The following is a 26,426-nucleotide window of genomic DNA, read 5'->3' as shown; positions in this document are numbered from 1 at the left end:
ATGCATTCAGCTAGTTTTAAGAAATTGTTGTCCAGCCCGACCTCGACAAAGAAACAGTGCCTCTTTCTTTTTACTCAAATAATTAGGACCATATACTGCTAACATATGCTTCTGGAATCTTTCTTTCGATTTAATAACCTAGGAATAACCCAGTGCCTGCTATATTTCCCATAATCTTTGAATTCATTTCTGTTGCTTCCCTATTTTTGTGCTCTTGGTATTTGTCACCTTGTTCACAGGGACAAATGTCTGTAATCTCCCTTTTAAAGTGCAATGAAAAAACACCTCTCAGAGTAACAGCCAATTGTGCTACGGCATGCTCCCTTCTTTATGTGTGCAAGTGTTTCTTTCGGTCTCTACAGTGCACGTGGGACAGGCACAGCACGGAGCGCAGTGTCCGCAGGCAGTGGAGGCCTTCAGCTTGTTACATAGCCAAGCAACAGACATGTCAACTCCTTATCATGTCTAAAATTGCCAGGTAACAACTTGCAACACCGGACAATGCGTCCTTGGATCACGTGTTCTGTCGTCTGCATGCACGGCTATGCTGCTAGGGTGCTTCCTGTGTCCTCATAGGCTCATGCACAGCCCAGATAATCCCCAATACATGCCTGGAGAGTCCCACTGAGCTACCATTTTGACTGTGGGATGCATCGGCAGGGCCAGAAACCGAAGACAGGCCCACTCAGCTTGGTATTAAGAGTTAAACCACAGTCAAGTTGGTTTACCCAGGGTACTGCACTTCTCCTAATCTTTCCAATACCCCTCTCTACTTTTGATGGGCTAGGTATTAGGTTAAGATGTACAACCAGGCACCAGCTAGCATAATACTTAATGGACACAGGCTTTCGTCCACAGCATTTACCTTATTTTCAGGGTCCACCTTCTGCACTTCTTCCTTCCTCCACCTTCCTTTTCTTCCTCAGTACCTTTCCAAAAATGTTCCTCCATCGGTGGCCCTCTTCCTACACCGATTTTGTCTGTACCTTTTAAACTGTTCTCCAAGTAATTTCTTCCTTTCTCTTGTGTCTCACCTTCCATCTCTGCTTTTCCCCCATTGCTAGTTTTCCCCTTTTTACGCTGCTCTCCACTTTCCCTTCTTTTGTCGCATCTTCACCTTCCTCTCCCATCCACCTCAAGTCTTACTCGCCTTCAACTCCCTTCACCTTCCTTCTTCCTCTTTTACTCCGCTCTTTACTGCAACGCTTGTTTCTAAACTCCCATACTAGGCCTTCTACCAAAGCCTCCCTGTATAGTCCTGCCCCTTTTTATACTGTAAAAGGAAAGGTGTTAATTAATGTGCCCAACTCCTTGTGTGTACGTGACAAAGTGATTGGCTCTTCTGAGTAACTCGCCATCTTCAGATCTAGTGATTCTTATCAGTTATAAATTGTCAGCTGCCACCTTGAAGTCAAGCAGCGCTGTGATGGTAGCTGCCTGACCCCACCATGGTGCCTCCTGCAGGCAGCTGCGCAATAACTCTGCCAACCTTGAACCTCCTCATATGCCAACTTCATTGCATACCCAAGCTCAAGTAGGTCTTTTCCACAGTCCATCCTGAAGACTGTGTACTCAAATGTACTTTTAGTGGGATCAAAGACGATACCCACAAAACTTTTGACCTTCTAATGCAGAGTTGTTCATTCTTCAAAACTCTACCAGGTCTTGAATTACAGACTGGTACCTGGCAAAGGATAAAGTGTATAGGGTATACGCCTTGGGAATACCTTATATACTGGCTATTATCTTTCTGAAAGTACAGGCCCCTCCAGGGTCTCGTAGCTCCATTCCCATATGTCCACCTAGAAACATGGTCACAGTTCTCTCCTTTTTTATGCTGTCACTCAGTTCAATGTTGTACTTAATATGTAATTCTTTTCATTGACAGTTTCATATTTTAAGTCGTTTATATTCCATGAAAGTATTTATATTGTTAAAGTAGGCCTTATTTTCATTTATTTTATTACTCGAGTTATTAGTTCATGGTTCTTACATATTTATCACATTCAACATTTATTATAACCATTTAATTGGACCGAAGTGTGAAATATCTTAGCCGTTGGCATAATTATGGATCTATGTGTTTAAATTGAACCTGAAGTAGTTGCATTTTTTCCAAATGTTTTGTACCCATTTTTTTAAATATCAGATTTTGGGGTAGGTCGCTCTCACTGCACTTGAGGATGGTGGACTCACATGGGAGACAGATGGCGAAGGCCGGGGACATCACCTCCAGCCGTCCTTGAGTTTTGGCTGGGCTACATTACAGCTTTTCCCTTCGTGGAGGTTTTGGCACACTGCCGGGGCTCCCTGGTGGGGGAAAGCTGTAACATAGGCCAGCCAGAGCTCCAAGATGGTTGCAGGTAAAGTGCCCGGCCTTGGGCGGCTGTCTCCCATATGGGTTGTCCATCCCGCAGCCCAGCAGCGGTTCCAGGAAGCACCAGAAGGGTGCCACTCCCTCAGGGTAGGAGAACCCTGTCAGTGCTCCCTGGGACAGCCGCTGCACTGCATGGTCACTCCATATGGGAAACAGCTGCCCAAGGCCAGGAACAAACTATCCTGGAGTTCTGGCTGGCCTGTGTTACAGCTTCCCCCTCTGGGAAAGGTCGGGGAACCTGCTGGGGCTCCCTGGGAGTCCTGCTGCACTTGGGGATGGTGGACCCACATGGTAGAGTCATCCAAGGCCGGTGACATCACCGCAGACCATCCTGGAGCTCTGGGTAGGCAGCATTACAGAATTTCCCCTCAGGGAACGGATGGAGACCCTGCTGGTGCTCCTTGGGAGTGCCGTTGGACTTGGAGATGGTTAACACTTTTTCACCCAGGTAGGTACACCCGCACGAGGTACTGTTTTCATCGAGACACCTTTGGGAAGGTAGGCCATGTGTTGGCGGTATGTTTCAGTAGTTTCCAGGTTGGAAATGTCTGAAAATTGTGTTTATTTTCCCTACATTTCAGACTTTGCCGGGCTTTTGGGGAATACATTCTAGGGCAATTGGCACAAGTCAGACCTCTGTGGGTTCCTACGGGAGTCTGCTCTCCTGAAACACGTGGGTTACCAGTGGTTTAGCCCTTTCCATTTGCACCCAGGTAGTTGCACTGACACATGAGGTACAGTTTTCGTCAGGACATGTGTGGGTATGTAGGATAGTAGGACATTTGTTGTTTTCTCTTGGTTTAACATTTTCATACATTTGCTATTAAACTTTGTTACACAACCCTTTAATTTTCCAAATGTGAACAACATGTAGTTGCCGATTTAAGCACTGTATGCTTTTGTAACCTGCTCAAGTCACCTACCCTTCAAAAGGGCTGCCTATGCTCTTTCAAAAATGGTATGCTTGCCATTCCTCACATTTATTTTCCTTATTTACACACGCTACGTATGTCTGTTTAGGCCGTCAGCATAAAATTCCTGTGTACTATGGCTCCGTTTTTGGCTTATGGTACATGCGATTTCCTAACTGGAAAAGTCAGGGGAATGTAGCGGGGCACTGCTTTTCTAAATATTCATAGAAGTCATTACCTTACAAGTCCAACCATGTCCAGCACATACCTTTTTTAACTGTAATTTTTCAAATCTTTCCCCAAACTATGGGCATTTTCCCTACATAGATGTTGCCTCACCTGCACAAATCACCCTTTCCTAAACTTGGAATTTTGTCTACTTTTCAGAAATGTATGCCTTGGTCTTCCCTTTCAGCTTTCCTACCCTCCTCTTCCATTCCGTCCCCGCATGGACTATTGGGGTGGGGTAGTGGGGGGGTAAACCTGCATAGCTCTCACAAAATTGATGGTAACCTTATTTTTTTGGTTTTCACTCAACCTGTTCTTGAAAGCCTGGAAAATGGCAAATTCAGCACAGCAAATCATTTGTTCCTAGCTCTTACAAGGAAACACCCACAGGCTTCTTTGTACATAATTTTATTGGCATTGTCTGAAAAAACACGAAATGTGCTCGTTTTCGGTTATTTTCTCTCACCCCCATACAGCAAACTAGGATTCCTAGGTGGCGTTATGATCACCTACATGTGGGAAGAAAGGGGGCCAAATTTGAGGGAGATATCACATGTAAATAAAGCATTACAAGGGATTGAATGGTGACATACCGAAACCACCAAAAAAGGGCTTGGCGCGCGGGGGGTGGGAGGCATTGGCAGTTAAGGGGTTAAAAACAAATAACACATTAGCTTAAAGAAATAGACAATTGGGTAACTGAAGTGTTTTTATTATGACAAGTGCTTACACTGTAAAGCAACAAATAATACATATACATGTGTAAACCAAAGATCAAATTGGTGGAGCCATATGGAGTGAACCTGCTTTACCTGGGGGATTGGAAGGAAAAAGAAGCCGAATAGTGAAACATTTATGGAAAAACAGTTCTCATAACTGCACATGAGTCGCTGCAAGAATTGGATAAAACAAAAAGTAAACTTTATTATTGCAAATGTTCACAATCTTTTGTCACAATATTTCCTGTAAGGGCTCAACAGATATTACGACTTCACACCTTCAGCAGGGGAACGATGATACACAGTACCGGAGGTTTGTGACGCAATTATCGATCTATAAATTATTTGCTTTTCATAATGGTGCTGTAGTGTGAATAAGTACAGGTAAACTATAGACAACTAAAGGTCTCAGAATATTTGCAAGTAAAAAATGTCACTCGAAATATGGATTTATAGGACAGTGGGCCTCATTACAAGGTGGGCGGAATGGGTTTAACAGCGCCGGTAAACCCAATCCACCCTATTACGAGGTTCCCTTGCGGGACCCCCCTCGGAACGTCTGGTCAGACCAGACGTCCTTTGCGGGTCCCGCAAGGGGACCATTCCCATTGAGCCCTGTGGGGGCTCAAATGGAAATGGGGATGGGTTTTTTGAATGAGGAATTACCGGATCCTCCAAGGTTGGAATGGCCTGGTAATTCCTCATTCAAGGAACCCGGACCAGAGTTTGGAGGCAGCCATGGCGCTAATAGCACCATGGCTACCTCCAAACTCGTAATGCGGCTCACTGAGTTAAAATAACATGAAAAGCAACTCACACTGCCTAAAATTAAAAATTCGATTAGAGTGGAAGGAACTCAGAAACACTTGACACGTTTCTCAAGCGCACCTGGCACTTTTTGAATCCGTTATACTCTTGGCACTTTAGTCAAGCATTTGCAATAGTTACGATTTGCCTTGAAGTAATATGCTTCTGCTTGGACTTTATGACGCATTTGCACACAGCACTTTTATATGGATGTATAATGGATTTATATGTACAAGGCAGTTTGTCAGTATTTAATATCAGGCATTCCAAGCAGAGTGGCCGAGCACGAATGTACAAACAGAATTTATCCTGTAGACATTCTGCCCCAGTTCCATAAAAGGCATGATGTACTATACATTAGCCCTTGACCTGAATGGGCTTGGCCATGGGTAGCCAATGAAGATGGTGCACACATGGAGTAATGTGAGCACAACTAGGTGTGTAAGTGGCTACTCTGGCTGCAGAGTTCTGCAGGACCTGAAGGTGCCATAAGAAGTAACCAGTTTGTGCCAGAAATGGGGCGTTGCAGTGTTCCATGGAGGACATAACAAGTAAGGCAACACAGGGGCACGTAACTGAGAAAGGAGTAAACAAAGAAACTTACTATGGGGTTTTCAGTTGAAGATGGCCCCTTTGACATACTAGACTTAGCTTTTCTGTCTGCGGAATCTCAGATGACATATTTACCCCTAAAGATGGCCAAAAAGAGGGGGTCCAAAAGGCAGTAGAGGAAGGAGGGCCCACCAGCAACACCTCATTTTTTCCCCTTGAAGCAGCTATTACACATCCATGCACTCACAGCTTCGAGACAGGTCCTAAATCTGGTCGCTGTCTCGACAAGAGAGAGATCTAAACGGAGCAGGATCTGTTAAGAATAACAGTGGAAGCCGTGAGAGCAGATAAGCTTGGTAAGAGGTTACATGTACATGTTAAACAAAACCTGGAAGATGGAGGAAACCTGAGGGAATCCACATCTCAAGGCAGACGGTACAGAGTGAAAAGGGGGGGATGGAAATTGACTGTTCGGTTAGAGGAAAGCAAAGAAAACCAGGAAAGTACGGCACCAGAAAGGCCGGCCCAGACGAGCAAGGCGGCATGGTCAACGGTATCAAAGGCGGCAGATAAGTCTAGTAATAAGCACCGACGCTGCCAGAGTTGTGCATCCAAGCCGCATCATCAGCGTTGGAGACCAGCACCCCCTCTGTGCCACATCCTGGACGAAAAATGGATTGAGAAGTGTGGAAGAAAGATTACTCAAGAAAGGGCAGACGAAGGTTCAAAAAGCTTCATAAGAAGATTCCAAAAGGGCCCCCGCGACCACCCCACCGTGAGGAGCGCGCTCCTCCCCGGCCATCCGAAAAAGGAGCAATAAGCGGCGTTACAAGACCCCAGGGCAGCAAAAGCAAAGGGGACGACCCGTGAAGCGAGCGGTCCCCAAGAAAACTTGAACTGCAGCGTTTGGGGGCAGAGTTAGTGGACCTGAGACCGCCAGCAGCGATGCCTGTGTGGGGACCGGCAGTCAAGCCGGAGGAGATCAGAGAACCCACGCGGGTGGTGCAGAAGACGCAGGGTGCCCATTCAGCCAAGGCAACATAGGCGAGACTGGGGAGTGTGAGCAGACCACCGCGAATCCACTGGCAATACAGCAGAGCCGGCGCAGCCCGGACACCCAGCTACAAATGAGAGGGAGCGAGTAGTATTCCCCTGAAATCCTGCGCCTGCCTCTGCCCCATACAGCAAGCCTGGCTCCACGCAGCACAGGGCCTCCACGAACCACGCGGCACAGGGCCCCCATGAGCTGTGATGCGCCCCAGCTGGCGCAGGGTAAGTAGGCATAATTAAGGGAGTTGGCAGCCATGAAGCAGGCGCACGCAAGACGCTCCTCTCACAAACAACGGACATGGAGGCTTATGAAAGCATCTGCCCCAGCGCACCATAAACTACACTTGGAAGGAGACCCCCCCTATGGCAGGAGACCCGCAGCATACCCGGACCCCAGCAAAGGCCCATGCCCATACCATTCAGCAACATCAGAGGCAAACTGCAGTAATAGAAGGGTGACAGCACTAAGTCTCCTGCAGCATCCCCCCCGCTAACGGCCAGGGAAGGAACCCGGGGCGAGGGGTGGGGACGGCACGTGCCCCCAACCCTCAGCATTTGACTCTGCAGGAGAGCGCTGCTTCGCTCCACCACCCACCCTTATGAAAACTAACCCTGCCATGCAAGATTAGCCGAGAAGGAACCTCCATGGGTTCAAGAGCATACTTAGAGGCTCAGGAGTGGTGGGAGCACGGGGGCCCCCCGGGAAGAAATTCAAGAAGCTCCTGGGCTCCAGGCCAGTGTGACACTGCGACCATAACCACTTTCACCTTTGAGCGTATTAGCCCCACAGCCCCCAGGGGGCAACCAACCCAGGCTCTAAAGGGGAGCTAGACCCCCGCTGCGCACAGGAGGGAGAGAAAAGCATCCCCTTCCTACAGAACAAATGGCCAATACCCCGGGGTCAAGAGGAACCTCAGAGGCCTGGGAAGAAGCCCCCTACAGTAAGGTGCAGGCAGGCACTCGCCATCAGCAGGCAATGTTGCGCAACAAGGCCAAGGAGGCCAAAAAAGGCCCCTCAAGGACCAAGATCTCAAGAAAACAGAAGGGACCCTCCAAAAGCTATGTAGAAATGAGGGGGAAGCCCCGGAGGAAGAGGATCCATGGGTGACAGAGAGGCAGCAGTTGGAGGAGCCCCCGACGCTACCACAGGGGCAAGAGGTCACGAGCAAGGGGCTGCAACAGTGCTTTAAGGCATTCAGTGACCAAATGACTGCTACCCTTCAGACACAATTAAGCCTAATACGCACAGAACTTGCACAATCCCTGCAGGAAATCAAAGGCGACAGTTGAATTGATACAAATGAAACGCAATTCAAGAACTCACTTAAAACACCCGGAAGATAGATGTATTAGCGAAGCTGCAGGTGATAGCGACACAACCTGGAGCTCCTAGCCAAGGACTTGGAGAACCGCTCGGAAAGGTCCAACATCAGGGTGAAGGGGCTGCCAGAAAGTGTGAGCGATGCCGACCTCAGGGAAACAATGCAGCATGTGTTCAAAGATTTGCTGGGCATGGGTGGGGGAGAAATTCTCAGAGGTCCGCAGCGAGAAGAACCCGGGGCCAGGCCAAGAGAAGTGGCGATGGCTTTACAGCGATACGACCGAAACAAATGGATCCTCCAAGCGGCAAGGAAAGCAACCCTGATAAAAGTGAACAGCGCCGTCAGAACTTTTCCAGGACCTGGCCAAATCCATACTATCAATGAGGAGGCAAATGGGCCCGGTGACCAAAGCCCTTACCAAAGCCCAGATAAGATCCAGGTGGACATTCCCCTTTAGAATAGTCTTCATGTGGGAAGGGTGCCAACACCACATCACTACTTTGGATGAGGGACCCAAGATCCTGAATATTGAAGAAGAAGGGGATGCAGGGGGAGGAACTAATAGGAGGCCAGAACATGAAAGCCACCAAGAGAAGCCATGGGAGTGAAGAAGAGTAAAGAGGTCAGAGCCGAGACACAAACAATTGCAGGGGCCGGGGGGGATAGCAACCGAAGCCCCAGGCTGAATAGGCTGTCCACTTAACAGCAGCAGGTAGGGGGGAAATCACGAGACAAGGGTTAAGACCCGGTGGGGTTACACAGGGAATGTCAGCCTAAGGGTCGGCTCCGGGAGACGGGGGGTTAGGGGGTGACGGATCTTGGAAACAGGGGAGAGCAGAGGAATGGCTCTCCCCGCACAGTTATTCTCTGGGATGGGAACGAGATCAAGCAACCTAGGACGACGTTACGGCTTGGGGAAGTTGAGCCAAGTCCAGCCGGAGGGGGATCGTTTCGACATGGTTACTCTCAGAACGTAACGGGGTATGGGTAGGGATCCAAGTACTAAAACTCAATGTTAGAGGACTAAACACACTGACTAAAGAGACAGAAACTGGAGAACCTCCTCCAGGATACCAAGCCGGACATTGTGACGCTCCAGGGGACCGATATCCGTAAGCAAGACAGATACAGAATGAAGTTGAGGATAACCCCAGGTTCTGCAGGCCAACGACAAGAGCAAAGCTTGAGGGGTCCTCATAGCATTTAGACACCTACCTGACATCGAAATAATAGGCACAAAAGTCGACAAGGAAGGTAGATTCCTCTTTGTCCAGCTACAATGGGGGGTGGCCTCTCACAATCGCCACAGTGTACGCCCCCAACTCAGGGCAGGAAGAATACTTGCAGGGGGTTTTGGAGAAGCTAAACCAGTTAACAACGAGCCAGCTAATACTGACGGGATTTTAACTTGGCGTGGCTCCCATCCACGGACAGAAGCGCAGACAGGACACCCACAGCTGAAGGCCCATCTAGTAAACTACAGGCTAGCATAACAGAATAGCATTAGCAGATACATGGCATGAACTTAAACGGGACTCCAAGGGGTATACTACTCACATGTGCACCGAACATTCTCAAGAATTGATTACATATTGATTTCGGAGACACTGCTCTGCCAAGTACGGATCATAGAAAGGGAAACCATAGCCCTGCCCGACCACACTCCCCTGCAGCTAGAAATCCAGTGGGAGGGGGGGGGGCTCTGGAAGTGGCGGTTCCCCTGACATCTGCTGATGCAGTAATTTGCGACGAGATACACAAGTCCATCCGCAACTTCTTTGGGGAAAATAAGACCCCGGAGGTGCAGGAACATGTAGTATGGGACGCCTCTAAGGCAACCATGCGGGGGGTGCTCATAGCAAAGCAGGCATCTCGAGCCAAACAGGAGAAGGCCCTCCAGGTGGACCTAGAACCGGGGTTAATGGAGACAGATAGGGGGGTAATGATCAGGAGGGAGTATAGGCATATCAAAGGGCAAATCAATATCCTTCTAGCTAAACAAGCAGTAAAATCGCTCCGATTCTTGAGGCAGAAGTATTACCTCCAGCAAACAAGACAGGCCGGCTCTTAGCCAGGTAGGTTAAGCAGAAGGAGGCGGCAGGTACAATACGCCACATTCAGATGGTGGAGGGACAGGAAACCACACGTACAGAAGAGATCCTTCAGGCGTTCAGAGAGTTCTATACAAGCCTCTACTCTGCGGAGGCACCGGAGAGTGACCTCCAAAAGGCCTTCTTAAAATCTTGCTGGCTAAAAAGATTAGAACAGAGCCAGCGTGATGCTTTAGAATGGACGATTACCTAAGACGAGGTGCGTGCAGCGATCCAATCGCTACAACCAAATAAAGCCCTAGGGCCGGACGGGTACCCCGCCACATTCTGTAAAGCATTCCATACCACATTAGTCCCGTTAATGGCATCCCTGTTCAACTCCTTCTCCGATACGGGCCGCATCTCCCAGTCCATGGAGGAGGCCAAGGTAATCCTCTCCCCTAAGCCAAACAAGAAACAAACCCTCTGTAGCCTACAGCCCTACTGCCCTAATAAACCTTGATGCCAAAATCTTTACAAAAAATTCTAACATCTAGAATGGATAAAGTAATCACTGACCTGATCCACCCGGATCAAGCATGCTTTGTCAAGGGGCGACAAACGTTTGTCAACATTAGGCGAATATCCCACCTGATAGAGAAGTCAAACAGGGCAGTCCTGAGGGCAGGGAGTGTTAGCACTAGATGCAGAGAAGGCATTTGGCCGAGTGAAATGGTCATTCTTGTTTGCTACGATGATGGTTATGGGGTTTGGCCCAGGACTTGTCCACCTGGTCAAAGTCAACTATGGAGCACCACTTATCAGGCTGGCTATCAATAGGCATGTCTCCCAGGCAATAAGGATCACTAGGGGTACTAAGCAGGGCTGCCCATGTCACCATTCCTGTACGCAGACTTTCTCGAACCCTTCCTAGCTAGAATTAGACAGGAGAGGGGAATAAAAGAGATTACATTCGGTGGGGAAGACCATAAGGCAAGGGCCTTTGCCGATGACCTCCTAGTCGTGCTAACAGACATGGACACTTCCCTTGGCAGAGTGGCAGACCTGAAGACCAACAACCAAAAACAACAGTAGATTAATGAAAACATTATTGGCTAATGCTTTCACTTTGGTTCGTCTTGCGCTGGTCCAAGAATGTTACCTCTAGCGGCACAATACGAATGCCCCCGGCCGTCCCTCTTAATCACGGCCCCAGTTCCGAAAAACAACAAAATAGAACCAGTGTCCTATTACATTATTCGTAGCTTAAGTATTCAGGTGACCAGCCTGCTTTGAACACTGTACTTTTTTCAAAGTAAACGATTCAGACCCCCAGGACGCTCAGGCAGGGGCTGGGACAGGCAGTGGTAGCTCGCCTCACGGCGGACCGCCAGCTCAATCCCAAAATCCAACTACAAGCTTTTTAACTGCAGCAACTTTAATATATGCTATTGGAGCTGGAGTTATCGTGGCTGCTGGCACCAGACTTGCCCTCCAATGGGTACTCGTTAAAGGATTTAAACATTGTACTCATTCCAATTACAGTGCCTCGAAAGAGTCCTGTACTGTTATTTTTCGTCACTAACTCCCGGAGTCGGGATTGGGTAATTTCGGCGCCTGCTGCATTCCTTGATGTGGTAGCCGTTTCTCAGGCTCCCTCTCCAGAATCAAACCCCGATTCCCCATTGCCCGTGGTCACCAAAGTACCATCAAAAGTTGATCTGAATGCATCGTCACGGTCACATGGATGTGCGATCGGCCTGAGGTTATTTAGAGTCACCAAAGAGGCCAGGCGAGCCCGGATTGGTCTTGGTCTGATAAATGCATGCATCCCGGGAGGTCCGCGCTCGTCGGCATGTATTAGCTCTAGAATTACCAGTTAACCAAGTAACAGATGGCACGATCAATGGAACCATAACTGATTTAATGAGCCATTTGCAGTTTCACTGTACCAGTCGTTTGTACTTACACGTGCATGGCTTAATCTTTCAGACACGCATATGCTACTGGCAGGATCAATGAGGTAGCCGCACCTGATGGAGGGTGGCAACGGGGGGAGCCGCGCGACTGCCTCAGAGCCAACCTGCGCACCCTCTTGGGCTGTCTGCAGGACCCGAACGCCAAAGAGCATCCCTAGACGTGTGCGTGTCGGGTGGACAGGTTGGTCACGCAGGCGCCGGCGGCCGGGCCTGCTCAGCCATGCCACAGGGTGGGTGGGAGGGAGAGGCCTGGCACAACTTGAACCGGTAGTGGGGTTTGCCAGCACGCTGCCACTGGTATGGCGACAGAGGGGGTCAGCAGCCAACGTGTGTTCCGAACTGCTGGAGAAACGTGCTTGGTAGAGGAGGGGCCGCGTCGTGGCTTGCGAGGGGAACCCCTTCTGATCTGACCACTGGGGAGCTGCCGGCTGCTTAGCCTTCGCTCTAGAGCTGCCCAAACGAGGGGGCCCTCCCCGAGGGAAGCAAACCCTTGACACGGTCCCAAGGCGGGTGGAAGCAAATTGCTTGAAACAGCCGAGGATGGCCAAGCAGTCCAACCCTAGACAGACCAAGTGCACCAAATCGATCCCATGGAGTGCTCGGAAGAGCACCCCCAGCAGGCCAGTCTCTGCTGGGGCATTGTGTGGGGCACGCCCCCCCGGCTGGCCCAGGTTTTCACCATAGAGCCCGGGTTGGCCAACGAGAACCAAGAGGAGCGCAGACAGGTCCCTCTCACCCAGTCTATAGTAATCCGGAGGAAGGAGACTAAGTTTCGTCATCTGTGTACCCAGAGTGACAGAGCGGGACCTCTCGGCAAAAGCCTCGGGCTCCTTAGAGACCCAACTGGAGAAACATTTTAAACTGACGCCCATCAGAACTTCCAGAGCAGCCAAGCCGCCTGGTCCCTGCAGACATTCCTCTGGCCAATAACCAGATGGCCGGGCCCGGAGAGCGGCCATCTGGTAGGTCAAAGCATTCCAATGGGCCTGGATGGGAAGGGCCTTTGGCCCCCCCACCTGACAAAGGACAGGGCACCGGAAGGTGCCCAAAGGCATGGGCCAGCACCAATCGTCATCCTCGAGCTCTGGCAAGGCCACCTTAGAGTTTTTCTCCCCCCCCTCCACATAAGAGGTTTTTGATCCACCCTGGAGCTTATCCCTCTGGGGAGGGACAGTCGCCCCACATGTGAGACAGGTACCCAAGGCTGGGTGCTTGGGGGGACCAGCACCCCCCCCCCCCAGCCATCCTGGAGCTTTAGCAGGGCCCATTTAGAGCTTCCCCTTCCAGGGCTCCCCGCAACTACCGCAAGGCTTGGGGACTCCACCCACACGCACAAGGCTGGCACCCAAGGCCAGTGGGGGCAGCAGCCCCAGCCACCGTGGAGCTCTGGCCCGGGCCGCCTTAGAGCTTCGCCCGCCACATTAGAGCTTTACCCTCCAGAGAGGGACAGGGCTCCCCACAATCACCACCAGGCTTGGGGACAGTCAACCCAGACGTCAGACAGGCACCCAAGGCCAGGACACCCCCACCGCCAGCCACCCCGGAGCTTTAGCAGGGCCCCTTTAGAGCTTTTCCCTGTGGGGAGCGATGCGACTACCACTGGGTCCGGGGGCTTTCACCCTGGAACTCTGGCCTGAGCTGCTCCCCCAACATTAGAGCCTTTCCCGCCAGGACTAACCCACAAACACTGTGGAACTCAGGGCCGGCCACTGCGAGAGCATTTACCCCCACGCGGAGGAAAGGGACCCGCTCAGGGCGCCCCTTGACACACGCACCTCGTCTTGGACCTGACCACAACTGGTTGATACTTGCCAGAGGACTGGGAGCAACCCACGAACGCCATTGAACTAAAGCTGGTAATTGCGCCAAGGCCGCCCTGAAGGCCGCAAGGTGGCACTTCCATGCCAACCGTAGACAAATGCAGGAGTCAGCCGTGGCAACCACAACTCGGGCCATCTGGGCCTACTCCCCGGGCCAGATGGCCCAGCGGCCGTACCTGCCCCCACCGCCCAGGGGCACAGGCTTAAGGGACCACCCCGCGTGCTCTGGGGTGGGTGCTTAAGCTGCTGCCTCTCTTCCCAGCCCTGGGTTTAAGGCACCAACTCAGCGCTCTCGGGCCGGGGAGACACTTCCACGCCGACTATTAAGCTTACGGAACCCGACCGGAGACAAATGCAGGAGTCAGCCGCAACTCGGGCATCTGGTCCACCAGCCACAACTTGGGTCATCTGGGCCTACTACCAGGCCAGGTGGTCCAGTGGCCAGCCGGGCCTGCCCCAACCCCACTTTCCAGGGGCACAGGCTTTAGCTACAACCCCGCGCCCTGGGGTGGCTGCACCCTCTCTTCCCCTGCCCTGTTCGGGGGCTTAAGGCACCACCTCGAAGGCCCGGGCCCAAGGCCATCTGGTCTGCCAGGCTGACCAGGAAAGGTGAGAAGAGTGCTCCCCGCCCAGCCCGCACACCCCCGCAGGTGCGCCCCTATGGTGGGTGGTATTTTCCTGTGCACCCTGCATGCCCCAGGAGGAAGGATGGAGAACCTTGGCAGTGCAGCCGCCTTGCAACAAAAGCTTGGCTCAGAGGATGACTTCCAATAGATCGCAGCGACGTAGCTGCTCTGCTACTTATGAAACCCTGAACCAGAATCAGGTTGTCGATGAATGATTTAGCACCAGATTCCCACAAACATGCGGTGCACTATGGGTGAGAGAGGTGGCCCCCATTCTGTCCACACTCAAGTCCTGAGGCAAGCGGCTCTACACACCGGCCCCAAGGCCGGCTGTCCTAAGCTAACTGATGCTCGACAGCGCTGCAGTATCACAGTCTGGGGTGGAGGGGGGATTTTGGACGTAGAGGCGTTCAGTCATAATCCCACAGATGGTAGCTTCACCCCATTGGCTCCTCAGCCAAGCATGCACACCAAATGCCTGAACCTGCGGTTCCTCTCGTACTGAACAGGATTACTATTGCAACAACACATCATCAGTAGGGTAAAACTAACCTGTCTCACAAAGGTCTAAATCCACCTCACGTTCCCTATTAGTGGGTAAACAATCCGATGCTTGGTGAAATCTGTTTCACAATGATAGGAAGAGTCGTCATTGAAGGATCAAAAAGCGACGTCGCTATGAAGGCTTGGCCGCCACAAGCCAGTTATCCCTGTGGTAACTTTTCTGATACCTCCTGCTTGAAACCCAAAAAGTCAGCAGGATCGTGAAGCCCTGCTTTCACCGTCTATATTCATACTGAAAAATCGAGATCAAGCTAGCTTTTGCCCGTCTGCTCCGCGGGAGGTTTCTGTCCTCCTTGAACCTGCGTTATCCTTTGACAGGGTGTACCACCCCAGTCAAACTCCCCACCTGCCACTGTCCCCGGAGCGGGTCGTGCCCGGCAGGTGCCGGGTGCTTGGAGCCAGAAGCGAGAGCCCCATGGGGCTCGCCCCCCGCCTCACCGGGTAAGTGGAAAAACAATAAGAGTAGTGGTATTTCACCAGCGGCCCGAGGGCCTCCCACTTATCCTACCTCATGTCTCTTCACAGTGCCAGACTAGAGGCAAACTCAACCGGGTCTTCTTTCCCCGACGATTCTGCCAAGCTTGTTCCCTTGGCTGTGGTTTCGCTAGATAGTAGATAGGGACAGTGGGAATCTCATTCATCCACTCATGCACATCACTAATTAGATGACGAGGCATGTGGCTACCTTAAAGGTCATAGTTACCCCATCCGTTTACCCACGCTTCATTGAATTTCTTCACTTTGACATTCAGAGCACTTGGCAGAAATCACATTGCGTCAACACACTCCACAGGCCTTTGCAATGCTTTGTTTTAATTAAACAGTCTGATTCCCCTGGTCCGCACCAGTTCCAAGTCAGCTGCTAGGTGTCGGCCGAGGCAGAATGCCGGCCCTGAACCCCCAGAGGAAGAACAAGATTGGCGAACCCTGCAGCTGGGGTGATCCCCAGGAAGGGACCGGCTCGCATCTAGAGGCTGACTTCCCGTACCTACATTGTTCTGACATGCCAGAGGTTGTCCGCCTTGGAGACATGCTGCGGATATGGGTACGGCCTGGCGCGAGATTTACAAAATCTCACCCAGATTTTTAAGGACCAGCGGGAACTCACCGGACGCTGCAAGAACAGCGACGCTTTGCAAAGCTCGGGCCCCTTTCTCGGGGCAAACCCATTCCAGGGTGCCCTGCCCCTCACAAAGAAAAGAACTCTCTGTGCAGCTGGGGGCGTGGCTACAGAGCCATGTAGGAGGACGCGTTTCCAAGGAGGCTCCTGATGATCTGAGAAAATGTGACACATTGAAACCATCCTGGTCTGAATACATCATTTGCCCGAGTTCATGAACTAACACTGCCCAACTGGAGCTGGAGATGGTGAGGATCGGCGCTATGATGCAAGCGAAATCAGCCGGAAGAATTTTGTGGCGGTGCGCTTGTGAGGAATCTAAAATGGCGATCCGCCAACAACAAAGAGATGTGGAGGACAGCTGACTCGCGAGCAGCCCGTTGTAGGAGAGAGAGCTGCGCTCAGATCGGGTCTGCCAGAAGGGGCCGCGAGTAGAGCAGAGCTGTGAAGACCCCCTGTGACCACAGCGCGGGACCCGGGGGAGAAGCCCGACGTCGGAGTAAAACGGCAAAAGAACAGTGCCGTGATTGAAAAGCGCATGCCCGGTGCGCGACGAAACAGGACTGGAACCCCAAGCAGTCCGCGTGTATGCGTGATAGACTACAAGGCTGCTCACCCATGAATAAGTGACAGTACAATATACACTGCAATACTCGGCAGTGTATGCGCAACACATACGAGGCACCGGCGTGCCCACAAGCAGCTGTAGCGAAGTGACGGCATGTGAGCCGTCCAAGCATTATGGGCGGTTTCGCTTGCAGCCGCAGTGGAGACTTGGCCATTAGACAGGCCTTTGACGGGGCAGCCTTTCGGGTCGTGCATGGTGTCCATGGCTGCAGGCTCCGTGTTGCGGCCATCCGGACCGAAGGTAACGCAATAACACGGATGTACAGGGCCAGCTTAGTATACGGAGTGCCACACAGGAAGACCCTGAAACGGATGCAATCAAGTTTCACTGATAATAAAGCCGAGCACAGCCTAAGGGTTGCCTGAGACCTGACGGAGGCACACAGGGGGACCCTGATTAGATGTGATAGCAGCTCCTAGCAAAACAGATGCCAGCTTAATCATATTACCCTTTGCAATGTGTATAACTTCATACATCCACCGGGGACAAGGGAGTTGATCTTGCAATTGCAGCACAGGGCAGGGTCATGCAGAGCGCTGACCCTGCAAACATGGAACTATTGCATGGTGGAATGTGGAACCAGTAACTAGAATGAACCGGTGGCGACCAGAGCACTACTGACTTATATTGACCTAACTATCACGTTGCCAAGCAATTCTTTGAATGGGCTACGATGCGGAGCTTGGATAGTGCATTCAAAATGGCGCCAATGCGCGCGTGTATATAGATGCAGGGAGCTGCCCGGTACGCTGTGCACCAAGCGGATCGATCAGAGGGAGGCGACGCTGGGAGCGTCCGTCTCCTTTAACGAGGTGACGGGAGGAGAGAAAAGAGCACCGTTGCCGCTCACAGACCGCTGATGATAAGCTGAAATGCCCATGAAACAATAAACCCAGCGCCGCACCGTGAGACGAAGAGGCGCAGGCACACATCGGCAACCCAACCTGCAACAAACTCCACCAAACCATACTGTGGAGTCTAGTAAACACAATAGCACAACGAAGAACAAGACATGCCTATGATTGATTTAGGAATGCTGATCCAGCCACCCGAGGGGCACAGACAGGCTTAGACAGAAACACAGAGACTTGCAGCCACCTGAAGTGGGAACAAAGCGACGCAGACAACGTGCCCGAGGTGGCCGCAAGAGGTAACTGCAGATGAAGGTGTACGGGGTTGCCCCATGAAAGTGGGGACCAGCAACAGTGGCCACCGGAGCCCGCAGAGCCACACCAGCGCCAGGCAGACAGCCCGGGGAGCTAGATCGACTGGGGCAGGGTCCTTAGTCCTGTGAAGGCTGAATGAACCCACGTGGGTACGTGGGAGGACACAGTCCATTCTAGAAATAGGGGAGGTCGCTGGAGGACACCCCTGAAACGATCATGCCGGGCCTAGACATTTTGGGCAACTTAGCACGTTCTAAAAGAGGACAGCACGTTTTGGGGCCGACTCACTTTACCCTGACGCAGCAAGATGTCCAACAAACTCATTAGACAGAAAGGCAAGCAGCCCACACTGGACGTTTTTGCCAAAACACCACCAGGTGCAGAAGGGGCCAGGAAGAAAGCTGGGGGCCGAGACATTATGGGCAACCAGGAGGTACTTGCGGCGATTGCTGACCTGAAAGTGGCCTTGGAGACCAAAGTGGGCCTGGCAATCAGTGAATTGAAAGCTGCACTTGAGCTCAAAGTTGGAGCGGTGCAGGAGGACGTAAATCTTCTCCGGCAAGACGTACGATTGTTGGCTGAGCGCACGGAGGACCTGGAAAAAGAGGTGGCCCCGAACACAGCAGCCTGTGCTGCCCATAAATCTGAACTTCACGCCTTGGTACAACGTGTGGGCAATCTGGAGAGCAGGTCGGAAGAGGCGGAGGGACGCACCCGAAGGAACAATATTCCCATTGTCGGAAGGAGCTGAGGGAACTAACCCTACGAATACATCTATTCTATGCTATTACAGGAGATAACCGGGGGAGCCCTGCCCTAGGGGTTCGCTGTAGAGAGGGCACACAGGGCCCTGATGAGGAAGCCCCACACCCCCCCAGGCCGGTGATAGCAAAGATCCTAAACTACCGGGATAAAATCTTTGAACACTTTCGGAAGGGCGGCACGATACAAAGAGGTGCTGCGAACATAACGGCATACCCGGATTATACCTTGCAAGTACAGCGCAGCCGCATGAACTTTGGGTCCGTGAAAAGAAGATTGCGGGATGCAGGCCATAGGTACATGCTGCTTTATCCAGCTAAACTGAAGGTTTTCTACAAGAGCAGAACCTTGTTTTTTGACACCCCAGAGGATGCCATGGGACGGTTAGATGCGCAGAGCTGTCCCCAGGAACCGGACATCCAGGAAGCAGAAGGTGGAGATAAGTAACATGCGTCGGTAAAGCGCCCTAGGTGCTGCAGCTCATGACAATGGGACGTGAATTTAGCATTGCATATACCGGCAGAGGAGTGTGCTCAGAGCTACATTTATAAATATGAGACGGTGGCACTGGAAACCTTGATATAGATATAGGAGCTATACGGAGCAGGACCTCACACTCCCATAGCAAATAGTTTAGTTAGGTCACTGGTAGTTCGGTGACACCCTGTTGGGTTCTGGGCTGGGGCCTTTTAGGGCAGAACCAAACGCAGGGGGGCCTGAGATCCAGGGATGGAGCTGGGCACTTGTTGGGGTTGGGGTAGACGAAGAGGGGGAGGTGGGAGGGTGAGAGGGGTGTGCAGTGGTTTGAAGTTGGGGAATGGGGAGTTGGGAAGGGGGTTGGAGGGAAGTTTGATGGGAGGGAAGTTTGATGGGAGGGAAAGGGTATTGAGCCAAAATGTGACCCTTAAGAGGCGTGATATCATGGTGATGGCGCCAGGGTGCCTTACAGTGGTTACCTGGAATGTCAGGGGCCTCAACAGCTATCTGAAACGTAACAAGGTGATGATGTATCTGAAAAGGATGAGGACCGACATAGCATTATTGCAAGAGACCCACCTCACTAGGGAGAAATTGGAGGTGGTTAAGAAGAAGTGGAGGGGGTGCCTGGTGGGATCCACATACTCGGCCTACGCTAGAGGAGTTATCATCTGGGTGGCGCCGCAGGTGCCATTTCAGCTGCTTCAGGTCACGGGTGACCCAGATGGCAGATTGACTGTTGTGAAGGGTATATTGGAAAACCGAGAAGTGTGTATTGTAAATTTATATGCCCCTAACCAGGACACAGCGGCTTACTTTAGGACCCTGTACGGTAGATTCGGCCCTCTGCTGGGTGTTGGGATTATTTGGGGAGGTGATTTTAACTGTGTACTTAACCCTAATGTTGACAGATCGGATAGTAAGATAGACAAACCAACCCCAGCAGCAAAGGTGCTACAGGCCCTCCCGAGGGACTTCGACCTAGTGGATGTCTGGAGGCAGTTGCATCCAGTGGATAGACAATACTCTCACTATACGGCACCACACGCCCTTCACACAAGATTAGACTGCGTTCGCCTCCACAGAGTTGGCAGGAGAGATGGAAGGTGCGGAATACAAAGCTAGGGTGCTTTTGGACCACTCCCCCCTGGTCCTGGAGTGGCGGCATCAACCTCCCAGGGCACGGATTCCCACTTGGAAACTCAGAGCCGAGGCTCTGCAGGACCTGGGATTCAGGGAGGATTTAAGAGAGGCGATCACTGAGTACTTCGAGATAAATACTGGTAGTGTAAGCTCTATGGGAACTGTTTGGGAGACGTTTAAGGTGGTTTTGCGGGGGGGTTGCCATTTTGAAGTCTAGGGGTAACCAGGGGGGCATAGAGCAGAGTGGAAGGGAATTGAGGAGGAGTTGGAGGGCAGTATGCGTACGGAAGGCACCGCTGATGAGGACAGAGACAGGATAAGGCAATTACAACAGGCCAGTGGGGACTGCTGGGACAGGTTATGTAAACTAAGCTATAAGAAATACGTGGAGAGACAGCACGCAGGGGGAGATAAGCTGGGCAGGTTGCTGGCCTGGCTATACAAGAGTGAGACGCCGCGAACGGTGATCAGGGAAATTAAAGGCAAGGGAGGGTGGGCTCAGAATACCCAGGAGGGGGTGAATGAGGAGTTCCTGAGATTCTATAAACATCTTTATGAGGACCCAGGTGGCCCTAGAGACCACGAAATTCGGGTAAGATTGGAGGACATGGGCCTACCCACCTTAGATGAGGCAGAACGCGCAGACGTAGATGCCCCTATTACGATGGAAGAACTCGAACTAGTGGTTCGCTACTTGCCCACCTGTAAGGCCCCCGGGTCCGATGGGCTTCCAAGTGAATTTTATAAAACCTATGAACAAGAGTTGCTTCCCCCGCTGCTCGCCATGCTTAACCAGTCGAATGAGCAAGACAGGCTACCAGAGACCCTGTGAGAGGTGGTGAGTATCCCGCTTCTGAAGCCGGGCAAGCCTATCACTGATTGTGGGTCGTACAGGCCCTTATCGATGCTCAATCAGGGTAGTAAAATCCTCACTGCTATACTGGCAAATAGGCTTAAGGCTGTCATTCGTAAACTGATACACACCGACCAAACGGGCTATGTCCCGGGCAGGAACATAACTGATAATCTCAGAAGACTGCATCACATCCTTGACCAGACAAAAAATGACCCAGGTGAACTGGCAATAGTTTCACTAGACGTGGTCAAGGCCTTCGAGCCAGTGAAAAGGCCCTAGTTGAACGCGACCTTTAAGGGCTATGGAATGGGACCGGGGTACCTCAGGTGGGTGACAATGTTATACAGCTCCCCGATCGCCAGGGTCAAAACGGGTGCTATCATTTCGGACAAATGGTAACTAAGCAGAGGCACTAGACAGGGCTGCCCGTGGTCGCCCATGTTATACATATGGGCACTGGAGCCATTGGCCACCTGCCTGAGACAGCAATACGAGGAGATAGGTATTCACACTGCGGATGGCATGCACCTTGTTTCTTTATATGCGGACGACATACTGTTATATTTACGCTACCCAGAAGAGAACATGCAATATATTCTAGACATGATGGAGCGATTTGCCGTTCTCTCTGGCATAGCGGTTAACCCCAAAAAGTCTAGCGTGTTCCCTCTGGGGAGATACAAGCTTGTCTTGCCCAGGAGTCTGCCAGTGTTGCCGATTACCCTGGCACACAAAGTCGTTCCGATATACCATATAGCAGAAGAACATGCACGCAACACGGTTAAAGCAGTAGAAGGAATTAAGAACAGCATGAGATTCTGGTCCAGGTTACCCCTGGCTATGGTGGGGAGGGCTGCTCTGCTAAAAATGGTAGTTTTGCCTAGACTGTTGCATTTCTTTGTTAACATCCCGCATGGGATCCTGAGGCGCTTTTTCGCTAGCCTCCATAGCATGTGTAGGAGCTTCATCTGGGGCAACTCCAGGAAAAGGGTGGCCCTCTGGAAACTACAGAACTCGTGTGATAGGGGAGGGATCAACCTGCCAAATTCTGAGCTATACTATCTGGCAGGGCCGCTGCAGTATGTAGCAAGTTGGCTGTCTGGCGAGAAGACGGCAGAAACCAGGCTGCTGTGCAGGGAACTGCTCCCCTTCTTTCACAAAGAAGTGGTGTGGCTGTCCAAGTCGAGGGCCCGTGGGATGGCGGGGCTGCTGGTACTGGGATGGGAGATATGGAACAGAACGTGGCAGATTGCGGGACACCCGGTTCCGTACTCTATGCAGGTGCCGCTTGCAGCACTATGTGGAGAGGATCCCCAGCTGATACAAGGGGTCCGCAAGTACTGGGAACCAGTGGGCCTGGCCACCCTGGGAGACATATGGCTGGAAGGGGAGGCATTAGAGTTCCCGAACCTGATCGAAGATACTGGGGTGCATAAAGGGCAGTACATAACTTACACCAGAATTGTCAAGAGAGTACGAGCGACGTGGCCAACAGAGGTGCTCACCGGACAACCGGATGCCACCATGGAGGCTATATATGATATTTCAGAGGGTGGGCATGAGATTTCCCGCATATACGAGCTGTTGGGGTCCAAGGTGGGGAAGGACTTGACCCAACAGACAACTTTGGGAGGATGAGGTGGGAGAGCCCATATCGGATGGGCTCTGGAAAAGAGCCCAAAGATATAAAAAAGTGTCCCGGAACGCAAGGCTCCAGCAGATCCAACTATATGTCACACATAGAGCATAGCTCACCCCCAGTAAGATCGCTAGGTTTGGTGGCCATACGACTCAGAAATGCCCTACGTGTGGGGTGGAGGAGGCTGGGCTACTCCACATGTTTTGGACCTGCCCTGAGGTGGGGCGGTTTTGGCAAGAAGTGAAGGCATGCTTAGCAGGAAACGGTATTACACTGGAGGTGGAGTCGGCCTCGGCATGCATGCTGGGGGGATTCCCTAGGCCACGTAACTTAAAGCACATAAGCAAAATGAAAGATCTAGCATATGTCCTGGCCAAACGAAGGATAGCAATGTGCTGGAAGGCAGCCCAGAGGCCGAGGATAGAGTTGTGGTGGGCTGACCTCTTAAAATGGGCAGAGGCAGAAACGGCTGTTTGGTGGGACACGGTTTGTAGGGGAGGGGAGGAGGAGGTAGGACCCCTAATTGAATGGAGGCAGCTGGTGGCTACCATGAGTGCCCCCCCAGTCTGATCAGAGCGATGATAAAACGGATAAAGAGACGACGATAAACCCACCTGAAAAATCACAGGATGATGAAATGGACATATTTGCTCAAGTTAGGGGGGAGGGAGGGAATGGGACTGGACAATGCTGATTGTAACACTCCGACGCTGAATCTGATGGTGGAAGTCCCAAGAATTGTGTGTTGTATAAAATAAAAATTGTTTAAAAAAAACAAAAAACAAAAAAAACTCTGTGCGGCTCCCGCCGGCTTCTCTGAGATCATTTGCATTACCGCACTGGACGCCGCAAGGCCCTGCCACTCTGGATTTGGGGATCTGAACCCGACTTCCAATGGAGGCCCTCAGCCGAACGGCGCTCGCCCATCTCTTAGGACTGACTGACCCATGTTCAACTTCTGTTCACATGGAACCGTTCTCCACTTTATTCTTCAAAGTTCTCGTTTTAATATTTGTTACTACAACCAACATCTGCACCTGCGGCGGCTCCACCCGGGCCCTCGCCCCGGGCTTCTGTGCATACTGCAGCAGCCCTCCTACTTGCCTGACTTAGCCCCCGCGGCTCTCAACGCCGGCCTGGTATGGGCCTGATGCTCCAGGGCCATCCATTTTCAGGGCTAGTTGAGCGGATTCCGACTACCATGGCCACCATCATGCTGTCTATATCAACCAACACCGTTACTGGGGACTTATGAGCATCTGCATCATGTGCCTTAACCCCGGGTGCGGTTCATCCCGCAGCGCCTGTTCTGCTTACCAAAAGTTGCCCACTGAGCACTTTCATACAATACCCGGCTCCACGCCAGCAAGCCGGGCTTCATACCCATTTAAAGTTTGAGAGCAGGTTGAGATAATTTTGGCCCCAAGACCTCTAATCATTCACTTTGCTAGATAAAACTGGGATTTCCGTGCGCCGGCTACCTTGAGTGAAACTACGGAGAGAACCAGCTACTATATCATTCGATTAGTCTTTTGCCACTATACCCAGGTCGGATGACCGATTTACACATCAGGACCACTACGGACCTCCACCAGGCCGAGTTCACCATCTTTCGGGTCCTATCACACACGCCTATGCATCATCTCTGACAGAGCGGGGAAGACGGGTCGGTGGAGAGCCCACCGCGACAGGATGCCACTGCAATCGCCGGCACCGGCCCTCAACATCATTACATCACAGGGTTTCATTCATCCCTCTGACTCGGGCAGGCGTTATATTGTTAGTCAGTGTTTCCAGACAGGTCGGGTGGTTAACCGACCCCTGGCGCCCTTTGTGGGCCTCCCCGCCTGGCAGCACGATGTGGTTGGGGTGTATTGAGGGCAGTCCACCACAGTCACATCGGGAGCCCCGTCTCCCATGGCCACTCTAGCAACCCCAAAGAAGGGCCAGGACAGTTGCCGGATAAGGGCCCGGTGGTGGTCTATCTCCCTCAGCCCCGTGGACACAGCAAAACTGCTGTCAGGGGGCTGTAGCACTCTCTGCTAGAGCAGAGAGCCACCTGCCTTCCCAAATGCACCCTGCTGGGGCTGGATGTGCCCGGGCCGCAGACCCGCAAGGGCCTCCACCGTTCCAGGTGACCAACCTGCCTGCCATGTTGAATCCTGTGGGTGGACTGCACAGACCCCACCAGTTTACCGCTCAACCGTTTCACACCCTCTTGAACTCTCTTCAACTTTCCCTTGCGGTACTTGTTGGTCACCAGTCTTGCGCCCGTATTTAGCCTTAGGCAGAGTTTACCACATGCTTTGGGCTGCATTCCCAAGCAACCTGACTCCAAGAAGACCTGATCCCGGTGTGCAAGAGACCGCTATCGGCCTAACACCATCCGCGTGGGGAGACTCAATCAGAAGGACTTGAGCCCCCTGAGCGATGCCGGGGAGTCGGTCTTCTGTACGCCACATTTCCCACGCCTGCTGCTGAATGGGGATTCGGCGCTGGGCTCTTCCCTTTTCACTGGCCGTTACTGAGGGAATCTTGGTTAGTTCCTTTTCCTCTGCTTAGTAATATGCTTAAATTCAGCAGGTCACCATGTCTGATCTGAGGCCGTGGTCGGGGAGCACAAAGCTCAGGGCAGCTGGCCTCGGGCCCGTATGGGGGGTTGCCCCAGCCCTTGGCGCAGGCGAGTGTATTCTGTCCCAATCTGTGACCGAAGCCCACATGGTCACAAGGTCCGTGCTCCATGGTCATCCTGCGCCCGCAGCCGTGGGACACCAAAGACAGCCACGCACAGCATGGCCAGGTGCCCCGGGGTAGGGTGAAGGTGCGCCAGGCTTTTTTAAAGCCTGCTGCCGCCACCACATCCGGGGCGCGTCGCCACCCGGCCCTCCCGAAACCAGCATGAGGTGGGGAAACTGGGGATACCAGGACGCGTCGGCAATGAGCTTGCACGCCAGATCCAAGGATCCAGCGACGGTGCTGATCGGGGTCTGACCTTAGGGGGATGAAGGGAATGGGGTCCCTGCGACAGCCCCAGCCACGCCCCTGGGAGTGAACCACGGGGCGACTGATGTACAAGCGACCCTCAGACAGGCATAGTCCCGGGAAAAACCCAGGGCCACATGGTGCGTTCGAAGTGTTGATCAATGTGTCCTGCAATTCACACTAATTCTCGCAGCTAGCTGCGTTCTTCATCGATGCACAAGTCGAGTGATCCACCGCCAAGAGCCACAGGCACCTTTTTTTGTCCTAGACGTCGGCCTGACCCTGCCGGTTCAGGAGAGGTTGGGGGAGGCAGCGCTGGCTGTGGCAGGACAGCCCAGCTCCTTGTCTAGCTCGGCCGAAACCATTGTGGTTTCAAAAGAAAATAATAATAATAATCCAGGTGCTCAGCCTGACCGCCAGCTGCAGCAGCACAGTGCTTCCCAGGGGGATGGAGGTAGGCCGCTCCGCCACCTGCCCACACGGCCCGGTCCACTCATCCTTCCCTGACCCCTTCCGCTTCCCTTTTGGGAGGGGGGGCTGGGAGATGGACAACGAGGCAGGCCAGAGACAGCACAGACAGGGGGTCGGGTGGGACCACTAGAGTCTTCAAACCCCAGCCCGGCCGCATAGGACCCAGCTCCAGGTACCTGGGCAAGAGGGAAGGTCAC

General features: G+C 52.3%; 1 non-coding gene across 1 annotated transcript; it reads right to left on the bottom strand.

The window, feature by feature from the left end:
• Positions 1 to 25,852: 25,852 nt before the first annotated feature.
• LOC138448127 (5.8S ribosomal RNA) lies at positions 25,853 to 26,003 on the bottom strand. Its single transcript, XR_011259987.1, has one exon. It is a non-coding gene; the product is annotated as a 5.8S ribosomal RNA (ribosomal RNA).
• Between the last annotated feature and the right edge of the window lie 423 nt (positions 26,004 to 26,426).

Source organism: Ambystoma mexicanum, chromosome 3q, assembly GCF_040938575.1.
Source record: "Ambystoma mexicanum isolate Mex_15411 chromosome 3q, UKY_AmexF1_1, whole genome shotgun sequence".
Lineage (NCBI taxonomy): Eukaryota > Metazoa > Chordata > Amphibia > Caudata > Ambystomatidae > Ambystoma > Ambystoma mexicanum.
The sequence above is the reverse complement of the archived record's forward strand: the minus strand, read 5'-3'. Positions and strand labels throughout refer to the sequence as shown.